The sequence below is a fragment of the Zea mays genome, chromosome 10 (assembly GCF_902167145.1).
Source record: "Zea mays cultivar B73 chromosome 10, Zm-B73-REFERENCE-NAM-5.0, whole genome shotgun sequence".
Lineage (NCBI taxonomy): Eukaryota > Viridiplantae > Streptophyta > Magnoliopsida > Poales > Poaceae > Zea > Zea mays.
The window spans coordinates 135,255,813-135,269,974 of NC_050105.1; the positions used below are offsets into that span (position 1 = coordinate 135,255,813).

Genomic DNA, 14,162 nt, shown 5'->3' on the forward strand with positions numbered 1-14,162 from the left:
CTTCTATATTCATTCTCGGGCTGAAGAACTTTATCCCACAGATCACCATCCATTCTCTCAACCACATACCTGTCATTTTAAATAAATGCAATATGAACATGTAAGTCGTCAGACAATTGATGTGGACATCTTGAAACAGGTGTCACAAGTCACAACAATAAAAATTATTACATACCTAGCTTGCAGCTTGAATAACGAATTCTTGTTAGTGACGTTAATAAGTTCATCGTCACACTGCCCACGTCTATAAGCAACAACAGCAAGTGTAGGATCCTGCTTTTCACAATATTTACCCACAACAGTAGAGAAGAAAAAGTTAACCAAACTACGGGCATCAAACCAAACAGGCTCATAGTCTTACAATTGCACGGGTGATGATCCGTCCTGGGCGTGTGCATTGGAAGTTAGCCCATGAAAAGTAGTTAGGATCCATCGTCTGGTACCATGGGCAAGGAAAACGCTTGAGCAAGATCCTTTGCAAAAACGACCTTTAATAGTAGAGAAGAACAAAATCAGTCCAGTGCCCATGAATATAACATTTGTGGTTCATAATATATGCTTGTGGTACCTCGAATCCTGCATCTTTCATAGCTTGGACACACTGGCGAGTGGTACGGATGTCAGGCAGGCCATCGCCAAGCTCAATCTCAGCCTTGACGGTCAAATGCTTAGCGTTGTTGGGATCAAATCGGTCAGTCAGGCACCATTCATCCAGTGCAATACTGCCCAGGTTTCAGCACACGATAGACCTCACTATAGACGCCTTGCTGCGATAACCTGGGATAAAACAAACACTGAATTTGTGGTATTCCTGTGAAACCTTAACTTTGACTCGGACACAAGTATGATGGGAGACATACTGCCTCTGGTGCGTAACATGTAGCCTGTATTGCATAGGCCGCATCAAAGGTGTTATCAGCTATTGGCATATTCATGAAGTCCCCCTGAAATTACCAAGAGAAGATAAGACACTACTGCTTCTTCTCCACCAACTTGAACTAATGAGTATAATGTAATGAAGAAAACTACGAACACCAATATACCTTCAAGGAGCAGCATTGCTCACTCAAACCTGCTGAAAAGATGTGCTTATTGTTGATAGCTTGGACCTAAATGGTTCCTTTTGTGTAAAGGGCATATGAAGTGAATATCCTTCAAATCTTAAAAATAAGAATGTAGTCACAGTAAAGGGGACTACATTTTGAAGCCTTTCATATTCCTGTTTGGTCCTTTTTGGCATTTTCTAACCACCTCTGGTGGATTACATTTGGTGATTTCAGATTGTTCCATATACTTGAATGCATAAATTGTATTATTTGAAAGTTGAATGCCATGCCATGCAGTGAAATGGTGACGAGACAAGTAGAGAGTTTAGTGAGTGAGGAGACAACAACATCACCTTCTTGATGACCAGCAAATGCTAAAGCAACTGAGATCCTTCTGTCCTTGGACTCCACAACTACAAGAGAGGGTACACGAGCCATATAAATTAATAATTAAGATTTAGTAAGTCCAGATCCAAAAGCAAGAAAGATATAACCCTTTGGTTAGATTAATTGTACTGGTAAGCTCATGTGAACATTCTATTCATGAATGATGAACAAATAGCAACCATATTATCACGTATAAGCAGACAATATGCTCTTGAAGGTAAGAACATCAAGGCCATGAAGGAAGAAAGGTGTACATAAATTATTTTAGCACAACATCAAACTATTCCATGATAGGAAAACAATTTAGCAGAAAAATTGGATTGGTAGCAGATGGACACCGTTCCAATTGCCACCTGGATGGTATAATTGATAAGTCTTGTAGGCTTGTAACAGAGAGCGAGAAGGCAAGGCACTCCCTGCTTAGCTTTAGCTGTTCAACGGTGCCACACAAATTTTCATTCAGAATTACAGATAATCCTATGCAAACAAAAAAGACTTTGTAAGTTGGGTGGCCCTCTTTTCCTATTCGTTAGGATTTAGGAAATTACAAGAATAAGATTATGTGTTGCTTATAGTAAGTTGGGCAATAATATTTGGTGATAGTATTGGTGCTTTGCCGGCAACACTATCTAGTTGTTCCTAACATCATAAATCATAATAAGTGAATGGAGACAGTAGGATACCTGTTCTTATTTTTTTCTTTTCTTTGAAAAATATAGCTATTTGTTTCTCTGACCTCTGCATAATCCCAAAGAGGGCGGCGACCATTGCACATCGGTGTCTTGTAGCGTTATCAGACTATTGCTCGTGTCAGTAAGTCGAGCCCAAGTTACCTGCAAGAAAAGGTGAATGCTCTATGACAAGGAGACTGACAGGATGGTTCTTTGAGTGTATTTCTTCCACTTTGGTGGCACCAGTCTGTGGTTTCACCAGTCGCCAGTTGCCTGCTACCTCGAGTAAGCTAGAAAGATCCCTTTGTGCTCACTACAACCAAGCACCGTTCAGCTTAACACAAAATATAAGAACATAAGCATAGAAAGGAAATAATTATAAAATCATTTGACTCACGAAGCTAGAAGGTGCGATGAGCCCTAACCCTCCATACCTGTAAGTCACTGTACAGTACAATAGTATGGTACTTCGTTTCCAATAAAAAGATGGAAACCCATAGGAGTCTTTTAAGCACAGTATTACAGTAGGATAAGCTGAAGCTTCTAAAACACCAATGCATCTTTGAAAGTACAGAAAACTGAACTGCCTTCATATGTGCAACATATAACTAAAATATATGTTGGCAAATGTTCCTAACGATACTACGAACCTAAAAGGCAATAAAATTAATTAGGATAATAAGTTGAGTATCATTACAAATAAAATCATATCTATCTGATGTGCCTAATAATTTCTTGTATTTCTTCTGGAATGTTGTCTTTGGATTCATTGTCCTTGTACTTCAATAATTCTACTAAGAATTTGGTCCTCAGGTCATTCCCATTCTGCACATTCATTATTACATATCATAGAACACGATTAATAATCAATTATAGAAGAACAATATTGACAAAGTATTAGAACAAATTGGGTACTCACAGTGCAAATGCAGGGTAACCTTATACCATTCCAATCGTGCATAAAGTTGATAACAAGAAAGCCAGATAAATCCCTACAAATTAAAATAATACGTTGTTACATATATGTAGACAAAATTAATAAGTTGTTCGGGTTAAAAAAAATACCAGTTTAATGTTCTTGGAACCCATGTTGGTACTATACGACGCCACATATAAATATCGTCTTTCCATGTAGGATTGACCAATTCCATGGCAGCATTCATATTATTGGCAATATAATGTATATTATGAATATAATGCATGCTAGGATGATCACCCTTAAACCATGATGGTATAGGCATGGAGTCCATTATATAGATGCTTCTAGTGTCCATGTTAAGTACATATAAGGTGAAGTGACCCAAGAAAGAAAAGGGCAATAGAATCTGCAAATTAAAAAAATAGTTCAAGTAAGAGAAAAAACAAGATTACAAAAATGATGAAGAGTATAGCTTACTTGTTTGCAATCTGAAACATCGTACTCCATGTCAGGCCAACATTCTAATAATTTTGCCAACATGTTGATATCTGGCTTTGCACGAAGGCGAGGGTCTCGACCAAATTTAGTTATGGACTACTTTTTGTTAGTAAAATAATTATATAATGAACACACTTATATGAATAAAGACTAATTACTTGAACTTACACAGAACTGTAGATCCATGTAGTGGTATTTGTCTTCCAACAAGAACAAGGAATCATTGCATGCGATCATCCGAACAGCCATGTTAAAACAATCTGTATCCATCGGCTTATTTACATCCAATATATCTTTAAGTTTTTGAAGACTTAAAGAAATTGGATAAGGTTTAGTGCTCTGAATCCAATGTTTCCTATTAAATGAACAATTGTTTTTATAGTTAAATCAAGTACATATGTGTTGAATATTTACCATGCATATACTATATGAAATGAGAATTAACTTACTTTAAATATTTGTCGTTGTCTATCCCCATGATATATGTGCATAATACAAACATCAGTTCTTGCGTGTTTGTTGATGTTACTTTAGCAGGCAGAACATATGGAGATATATATGGTTCAATCTGATGTGATGTATTTGACGATTTAGATAACTCACATGGAGTATCGATTATTTGAACATCACTTGAACTCTCTCCATCTTCATCCACATTGTGGTCAAGATTTTGATGTCCTTTCTTTGTGTTTAATCTCGAGTCCCATAATATTGCAGGTAGCTTAAACCTAAACATTGTTATATCATCCTGCAAGTATATAAATATAAATTAAAACAAAAAAACATTGTTCCTATAAATAAATATACGTCCTCTACCTGAGTTACGTTATCAGATAGGGAGGATCCTGTCCAGTATTCCATATAGTTTATCATCCATAGCCCGCAAGATACCCTAATATGAAATTTAACAGATCAGGTGAGTTTCTATGTATATATGAAAATAAATAAAACCAATTTTGTAGAGTTGTGGTCACATGAATTTTACCCATCGGTTTGCATTTGTGTTGTGATCTTCTCTATAACTGGCCATGATGCAACATCAAGGTTCGACCACTTGCCTTGGTAAAGCTCTTTATGTTTTGCTGCAAGTTTAATCTGTCTTTCTAGACCTTTTAACTATGTGTATATATAAAACATATCAAGATTTATAGATAACAAATAATGTAATGATGAAATAATCATAATATAAAAGAAATGATTACTCACTGTAGTATAAAGGTCTCGGCGATCCGTTATTTGTTGTCCCATAGAATCGAGTACATGTACCTCACTTTTTTTTGCATTCAGAACTGCCAGGTACCAGTGAAAATCTTCTATATTCATTGGAAGGAACACCTTCATAGAACATACATTAACATTAATTTGTAAGTATTGTGCACCAATATATTACATATTACATATATTAAAAATGAGATGAGTTTTAGGTCAACCATGTCAGACTGTAAATAGTTGTCCACCCTTTGTTCAATTGTGTCTTCCTTACAATTTAAGAGCACCTTAGGGTCGCCATCACGCTTAAGCAGACTGGAAATGAATGTGTTCTCCAAGAAGACCTTTCCACCTTCTCTATGAAGTAAATGCTCTTCACCCCTAATACAGTGTATATATGCATTGAGGGCCTGTACACCAAAAGAATACAATTAACAGATCAAATATACATGCTAGCTTTAAATATGTATACCATACTGTATAATATGATAATTATAAATATATATATACTTTATTACTGTATATAATATGAACATACAAATGTACTTACGTTGTCAGACAATTGCATGTCACCATGAAAAAGACATTCCATATCATTTCTATTTAACCATGCGCTGTCGATGTTCACCACAACTTGTTTCCCCGGTAATGTTTTAATGTATTCAATAAGCTGAACATCTTCTGGGGTGCACTTATAATCTATACAATGAAAAATATTATACTTAATAAGCAAATGATATATGCGAAAACCAATAAGATGCAATAAGGCAAGAACAAAAAAATTACCTTCAGAGACAACTCGAGCTACATTCAATTTCTTTGGTTTCTTATGTTGTGATATTCTAATAAGTGTGTCCAAAGCATCTTGTTGGTTCTGCTTTACCATATCCGCATCAGAACTTAGTTGACTTGATTCATTTGGAACATCCAAAGATGTCAGGTGTATCACATCTGTATGAGGAGTGAATGAAACATAAGTATCTTGACAAAAGCATTGTTAGGAGTACTCATAAGACAATATTTACATTTAGGAGTGTAGATAAGAGAGCCTACCCGGTTGTGGCCCAAGATCGGCTTCAGTTGACACTTTTACATGATTGAAAATACAGTCAATGCCTACTCCCACAACATCGTGTGATTGTTTTGCAGCATTACCAACACTGACCTTACTATCCTCGCTCTCTATATATATGGCGCACAAGAGAAGAATTAAGTGTCAAACAAATATTTATTATGCAGACCTTAGTTTTATGTAATTGATAATAGCACTTACCCAATTCATGTTCATCGGTGTCATTAGTTGACAATTGTGCTGAACAACCACTTCTAGCCACAACCTCATACGATGGTTCAGCAGTATTGCCAACATCGACATTTCCTTTCTCCACCACTATATCCATTGTGATTTGGTCTGTACCAACTACCCATCAGATTAAAAGTGTCAAACATAATTTTATTGACAAAAGTATTTTAAGTATATAAAGTACATCGTCAAATAGCACGAAACTAAATAAAAAACGAACTTTAGCTTAAGTTCTTCATTCATATAGATGTGACAAGTGAACTTGTATAAACTTACGGAGGAAAGGGACACAGGCCTGCCACCATCCTAGTTTGATTAAGTATACCCGATGCCATTGATCTTATAGGATGTATATCATGGCATTATTGCAAATATACAACATTGCTCCTTATAAAAATGCTATGAGGGGAGGATGCCAGAAGCAAGGAGGCTGTTCGATCAAATGGCCCAGGTGGGGATCCAAGTAAATACAATCACGTTCAATGTTTGGATTGATGGATATGCAAAGAGTGGACAGATGGATCAGGCCAGTGCAGCCTATAGCGAGATGCAAGCGAGGGGATTAGTGCCAGACTCCTGCACCTTCAACATTATTGTTGCTAGAGCTCACAAGTTCGGGTATGCTGCCCAGTTAGTCCATGACCATGACATGTTTAGTTCACATATGTCGGCTGATGGGTTGGATATGTTGGTCTGTAGGCTTTGTTGGGATCATCGATTGGATGATGCCTGGGAGCTTCTGCTTGGTGCTATTGAGCAGGGTGTTCCATTGCGTGTTACTGGATTTAATGCATTGATCGCTGCTTATAGTAAGGAGGGACTCCACGAAGAAGCTTCTGAACTGTATAGAATTATGAACAAGTTAGGACTGGCACCATCCTCGTCTACTTTTAATTACTTGATAATGGGACTCTGCAATCAAGTAAAACTTGATGAGGCACAGCTTCTTTTAGAGCACATGGTTAGCAAAGGATATTGTCTAAGTACATCATTTACTATCAGCTTGGATGCATACTTCAGAGACGGTAATGCAGTTGGCGCACTGAAATGCTAGGATGATATGGGCAAAATTGGTTTGCAGACTGATTTTATTGCCTTCTCAGCATATATTAATGGCCTAAGCCGATTAGATTACGTGAATGAGGCTTATCAGGCATTTGCTGAGATGACGAGCAGAGGAATTGTACCAAACAATATTACTTACAACTCCATCATATCTACTGTTTGTAAGGCAGGCAATATGACTGAAGCCTTTAAGTTAGAGCAGAATATGAGGCAGAGTGGCATTGCTTGCATAATGAAGTTCACCATAGATTTATTCAGTCTATGCAATCACTTATGTTTCCTTGTTTTCTTTTAAACTAACACATGTAGGTAGCCAAACACTATCGTACTCTTATTTTGCCAACTCATACAATCAGCCAACAGAACTTATCTTTTTACATACAGCTGATGAACATTTATTGTATCACGGCCAGGTCAAATGTATCCAATGGGTTGTTTGGTCGTTTAAGCACTTTGACCAGTATAGGGTCATAATTAGCTTCATTCTATATATGTTCCTTTTTCTCAAACCTTTATTCGAATAAATTGAGACTAAATTTAGCTGACTGTCTGAAGTAGGGCTGCATGTGTTGAATGGTGTTTGGTTGGCTGTATGTGCTAAATTATTTGAGTGGTCGTGTAGATGGATGGACAATAAGCTTTTGAGCCCTGGAAGCCTTCACATTTTATCCCTGGATACATAGGGCTTGAGCTTATAGGATAATCCCAGGAAGTCCCCATTTGATTGGCCTATGTTAAGATTGAACTTCGATACTATTATTAACATTGTTGACACTATAGATTACTCTCCTTCTATTCCAAACTCTAAGACATTTTGCTTTTCTAGATGCATAGTGTTTGCTATGACCCTGTTTGGAACCTCTAGAGCTAATACTGCTAAAATTAGTTGTATAGGTTTCAAACACCCACAACTAATATCCCAATTATTTGTTAGCTAACTCACAGCTAACAATTAGTTCATTAACTGACTCAACTCAGCTAACAATTTGTTAGCTAGCTAACTAATATCTCTAGGGGTTCCAAACAGGAACCTATGTACTTAGGTGTACACTATGTCTGGATATATATAGTTAAGGCGATGTATCTAGAAAACCCAAAAACGTGTCATAATTTGAAATGGAAGGAGTACTTGGCAATTCATGTGGAGTTGTGGATGATACGATGGTGGGTGTGATCCCACTTTTCGTGCGTTTGATTTTTCTACATGATGAATATGCTCTACAAATGAAGTTTTCTAGTGCATGAGTTTTACCTAGTGTGCAAACCATGCTGTTAGATGCAAAACTATGCATCTGTTTTTGGACAATACGAAACAGAAGGAACCATTATATATTTTTTATGCTTCAATGCATATCCTCATGTGTTTTACTTCTGAGCAGCCGCAATCTGATGAGGTTGTTTCTTTTCTGTCAGACAGTAAAGAGTAAATGCTTGTATGGTAAAGCCTAGAACCACTCCTAAGGCTATTACCAACTGATCTCCTATCCCATCCCCTATCTCAAACTCCACTCTACAAACAGTGTCAAACAATATCATCTATAGTTCCACATCTAAATGTGATATCTTTGCTCTGTTTGGGAAAAGCCTTCTCCAGGCACATGGCAGGGGCTCAGAATAGTTGTGCTGTTGTATGAACTGCAGCAGGTAAAATGAATATGTCGTATGCCTGACATACCTGAAGATAGCTGACATGTATCAAACCTCACCAATCACCTTAACATTCTAGTTAGTTACTTCATCGAGTGAACTTATTATTGTTGTAAACTAATAGACACATTTCTGCAAAGCTAGCTTAACTCTTAAGTTACTCTTGTTATGATAATCTGTTAAGGTTCTAAAGCAGCCTCTTTTGGATCGACATTTGATTCTTGGGAACGTGGGAAGTTATTTCGATTCACATCCAATGGACATCAGCTGAGGTGGTGGTTTTCTGTAAAATATATACATTGGATTATTATGTGGGTGTTTTGTTTTGCAAGAAAAAACTACTACGCTTATGTGTTGGATGCGAATTGAATGTCTCTAAATGTCTGGGTGCACAGGTTGATGCACAAGATATGTTGTCTTATAAACCCCACCCCCAACTAACGTGTATAGATTGCATTATCGGGTGTCATTCATGTAAGACAGACATGCGACTGGTAACGGGCCGTCAATATTCTGTGACATTCTGGTAGAAGATGCAGATCTGATTTGGAAAGAAAGTGGGTCATGCTACGGGCGTGGTGAAGCAGCGGTGGTGGATTTGGCCTGGCACACACATCAGCAGGCAGCAGCACCGTAGCTGGGCAGGGCCAGCGACTTCGCGCGCACAATGTAAAACTTGGATGCAGACCCAGGTTTTATATACTCTAAAAATATTACAGTATTAGCAATATTATGGTTTAAGTTACAAAGTTTTTAGATGAGCTATCAAACACCTTTTGACTGAAAAACTACAGTATTCGTAAATACCGTGGTATTTTTTTGGAACTATGAAAAATAGAGCCCTCATGTGGGCTGAGAAGCTCAGAGAAGATTCTTTTGTTTTTGATGGTGCTACAAGAAATATAATTGACTGGGCACGAAGGGAAATGGAGGATGACGCCCAGGCTAACAACGAGGACATAGGAAGATGCATGTTTCTTGAGTTCTTAATGTTCATGACATATGAGGCTATGCTCAACAGCAGATCCTCAAAGGCTACACATATGCTTACAGAAAAAAGTTTTGATCCTGCTAGCAGCAGCATGATTAGAAAGGAGGTGAAAATGGGATTGGCTGTAATTGCTTGTTTATTGCTGAACCAGACCTTCCTGATGAATCCCAAATACCCCTCCTTTTGCCTAATTAACCCCTGTTACGAGCGCCTATAAATGTTCCCGACCGTAACAATAGCTCAAGGTTACACCTGGAAACTGGGGAGAAAAGGAAGATGTAATTCAGTCTGAGTTTTATAATATGTTATTTAGGTGATCATTAAGATAGATGGAAATCACAACTTGCTTGTCAGATCATTTCAAATTCAAATGTGCATTTTCAAATTCAAATGTGTGTATTCAATAACATCTATTCAATGCTCATCTGCTTTCTTTGTTGTATCAACCAAATGACCACTAAACAATAGGAAGCTAAAAAGGAGCCAAAATAGAGAAATAAAAGGCAAAAATACATCTTCACCTAAAAACCAAAATAATTAAGTGCATTACAAGTTGTTAATTGCCATTCATTCATCAATGTCAGTTACGGCGTAAGGACCTCCTTATAAACGATATTCTTTGTGTATGTTGCGCCATTTATCGCTGAGTTCCTTTCAACCCCCTTCTTCTTCTTCTTCTCATCGTGGACTGGAATAGCAAGTATCTTCACTTTTGATCGAGCGGTGGCCCTTGATAGAGCAACATAAAGTTGACCATGAGAGAACACTGGTTCCGGCAAGTACACACCAACATTAGGAATCGTCTGGCCCTGGGCCTTGTTAACTGTCATAGCAAAACTTAGTCTTATCGGAAACTGCTTCCTTTTAAACTGGAAAGGGAACATCTCATCATCAGAGGGGCACAGGGGTATACGAGGCAAGAAAATTCGCATTCCAGCATGTTGGCCAAGGACAATTTCAGCATCAATACTGTTTTTTTGGAAACCACGAACCACCAACCTCGTGCCATTGCAAAGTCCATTAGCAGGGTCTATATTCCTAAGCAACATGATTGGGCATCCAACTTTGAGCTTCAGAACGTGCGGGGGTAGTCCATTAGGAGTCAGCGTGTTTAGAAACTCCGATGGGTAATAGTTATTAGGATCATCCACCGCGGTGTCAAAACTATGGTACATCATCTGCTCCCCTTGGAAACGATCGATCATCCTCATATTTATCATATCCACCCAGTCATTCCGTGTAGACAATATTGCTCTTGAAGTGATGTAGCTTGTGTTAGACATGTTTGCATTTAGATTGGGGTAAATGTCATCTATCAGTCTATCAAGGTCGCAGTCATTACCAGTATATGGCACACATACCTCATCTGGAAGACGAACATCACCATCGTTGTTCGCTTCCTCAGTTCCACCACCGACGCGCAACAAATATTCTGCAAACCATGGGTCGCTCTGTGCCCTCATGTTTTGAACAAGCTTTAGGTGGCACATGGATTCCCAGAGGTAAGAACTCCGTAGAGAGGCAGCAACTATCTGAGCCCTTGACCCCTTGCGTACAACAGGGAGTACTTGTCTGAAATCACCCCCGAACACAACAGTCCTCCCACCAAAGGGCAGCCCAGGCCGTCCCATTATATCACGCATGCTATTGTCTAGCGCCTCAATTGCTTGTCTCTTAGTCATTGATGCCTCGTCCCAGATAATGAGCGATGCTTTTTGTAGCAACTTTGCTGTCCCGCTTTGTTTCGTGAAGCTACATACAGCACCATCATCAATAGTAAGTGGTATCTTGAAGCGTGAATGGGCAGTCCTCCCCCCAGGCAATATGGAAGCCGCAACACCAGATGTAGATGTTGCAACTGCAATCTTGTCCTGACTGCGTAGTGCCGCAAGCAATGCCTTATACAGATAGGTCTTTCCAGTCCCACCAGGCCCATCCACAAAGAACACTCCACCGTTATTGGTGTCAACGACAGATAGGATCTTATCATAGGCAAACCTCTGCTCCTCATTTAGGGTTTCTTTCATAGCAACGTCTTCTGCTGTCGGCTCGATACTTTCCTCCTCGTAAATCTCTCTATCAGTACCATGTGAATCGTCATATTTGTCAATGATAGCAGGGAGAGGGAATGTCTTTATGTCTTTACCCATTGACTGCAAAATGTTTCTAATGTCAATCAAGACCATCTGTTGCACATGGGTTTTGCTTTGAGTACTACGGTGATAGTCCTCTGACATTGAGTCAAGGTGTCTCTGCCATAATTCTGCCACATCGTTCGGCTCGCAGTATACCAGTATTGTTGCAAACAACCTTCGTAGTGCTGACGGCATTTGGTAAATAGCGGCTTCGTTGAGACACTCATCTATTGTGTCGTCTGCTTCAAGCAGTCCCCTCCTTTGTGCTGCCTCACGAAAAGATGGTAGTGTCTCACCATCTACTGTCCTTAGATCCGCATAGGAGGTAGCACCCGTCACATGGTTTAAGAGAAGTCGAAGATAAAAGCGCTCCCCCTCAGCTGGATGAGCAGAGACTATTCTACCAACCTGTCCACCCGTGTTTCGTTTCCTCCTTTGCCACACTTTGCCTTGCTGCAAAGTGTACCACTCAGGAAAATCACGGTAAAGGATGCCCCGAGCCTCCTCGTGTAGCCTATTTGCCTCAAAATATGCCGTAAGCATTGACCTATCGGCACCTGGACGTTGGACAACATGATTTACTTTAGCACGCTCGTGAAATGACACCATATGCATGTTTTCAAGATGGAGCTGCAGTTGCATCACTGGAGGAGAGTTTTGACTTAGATCAAAGCTGAATATCCTCCAAAGGGCTTCTGGAGGGGTCACCCACCTAGCATCTCTATACTGCTTGATCTCATCAACGTCACCATCAGCCTTGTTTGCGTCTGTCACAGCCACAGACGCACGATCATGGCCTTTGTATATGTATTTGAACAAGTATTTGACAGCCTTGATGCTCCCGCATGCCTCAACATTGATGTGACAGTTGAAGAGCCGGAGGAGGTAAGGGTTGTAAGGGACGACCCATCTGTTGTCCAATTCACAACCTCGAACCGTTTCCTTACGCCCATCATCACGACGCCTATAAATAGGATATGAATCCTTTCCTTGAGACGTTGCATTGCTAAAAGCTCTAGGATAATGGTTTTTGCATGAAGCACGACCCTTAGTGCATGGGCATTTAGGATTTAGCAACCCGCACGGTCCATGCATCATATGCTTGATAACCATCTTGTATAGTTCAGGGTACTTCTTCTTGTCAGGGATCTCAGCGGAGATAAGGTGATCATACTGATCAGGACAAGTTAGCTTGTACTTTCTCTGCATGATGAGTAGGAAATGGACATGAGGCAAACCTCGCTTCTGGAACTCCACGACATATACATAAGCTCGGATTTTTCCAAGAATATGATGCTTAGTCAATCTCTTCTTCAATTCCTCTAGTTTTGCACGGAATATGCGAACAACAAGGTCCGGACGATCCTGTGGTGACTGCATAGGGAGAAGCTCTCTGGTTATTTCATCCCAATTGGGGTTGCACGTCATAGTGAGGAATATGTCTGGCTTCCCAAACTTCCGCACAAGGGCCATAGCATCCATATACCGACGTCTCATGTCACGAGGACCACCGATAAATGATGTAGACAGCACGGTTCGCTTTCCAATTTTGTCTGCTCTGTTCTCGCCTTCATGCAAGCTATCTACCAAACCCTTGTATAGATCTGCCCTTAATCTGTCTTGGTTTTTACGTATGAAATCCAAACGAGAGCTCTCAATCTTGATGTAGGTGTCAACCGCAAACTGTTGGAAAAGCCGCTTCCCATGAAGTATTGGATTGAATATACTTGGACGAATTTGGAATCTGTAGCAGTAATAGTCACGTACAGACACGCATAGATGGCTAGGTCGTTCTGCAACCGCAAGGTTTATTAATTAGTGTTGCTAAAAACATATTTAACAAAGGATTATATAAGAATCACAAAGAAATAACTAACCTGTATCATCATTGTTTGCATCACTTCTCCTATGTTGATCGCGGTACGCGTCTACTTCATCCATGGAAACATTGGACTTAGGAATATTGGCATGCCATCCAAGTTCACCTTTAGGGAAGAACAATGGATATGATAGTGCATCATAGCATCCATGATATGAACGGATGCCGTGGCTTGACCTATCCTTCCCATGCAGCATAACACTATTACTGAATTGACCTCGACGTTCACTCCCCTCAATCCAAACCGCAGCGACCTCCGAAGTGATGGGTACATTATATAACTTCTGGTTCAGCGTTTGGTCAAGGTTCAAGGCGATATGGTAGTCTTCAATGTTATCAACGTTCCCCATACTCCTAAGGTGCTCAGAGTATGGGTTTCCCTTAAGTATTTCAACCAACTGTTTAATAACTG

At 39.5% G+C, this 14,162-nt stretch overlaps 2 long non-coding RNA genes across 2 annotated transcripts; both read right to left on the minus strand.

Annotated features, from left to right (window-relative positions):
- LOC118473602 (uncharacterized) lies at positions 1–488 on the minus strand. The gene is made up of 2 exons (XR_004853346.1): positions 176–488; positions 1–69 (listed from the first exon to the last, which is right to left on the minus strand). It is a non-coding gene; the product is annotated as an uncharacterized lncRNA (long non-coding RNA).
- A 2,092-nt stretch (positions 489–2,580) lies between these two features.
- On the minus strand, positions 2,581–4,856 carry LOC118473603 (uncharacterized). The gene is made up of 8 exons (XR_004853347.1): positions 4,728–4,856; positions 4,507–4,637; positions 4,338–4,413; positions 3,971–4,269; positions 3,501–3,876; positions 3,170–3,429; positions 3,024–3,096; positions 2,581–2,929 (listed from the first exon to the last, which is right to left on the minus strand). It is a non-coding gene; the product is annotated as an uncharacterized lncRNA (long non-coding RNA).
- Between the last annotated feature and the right edge of the window lie 9,306 nt (positions 4,857–14,162).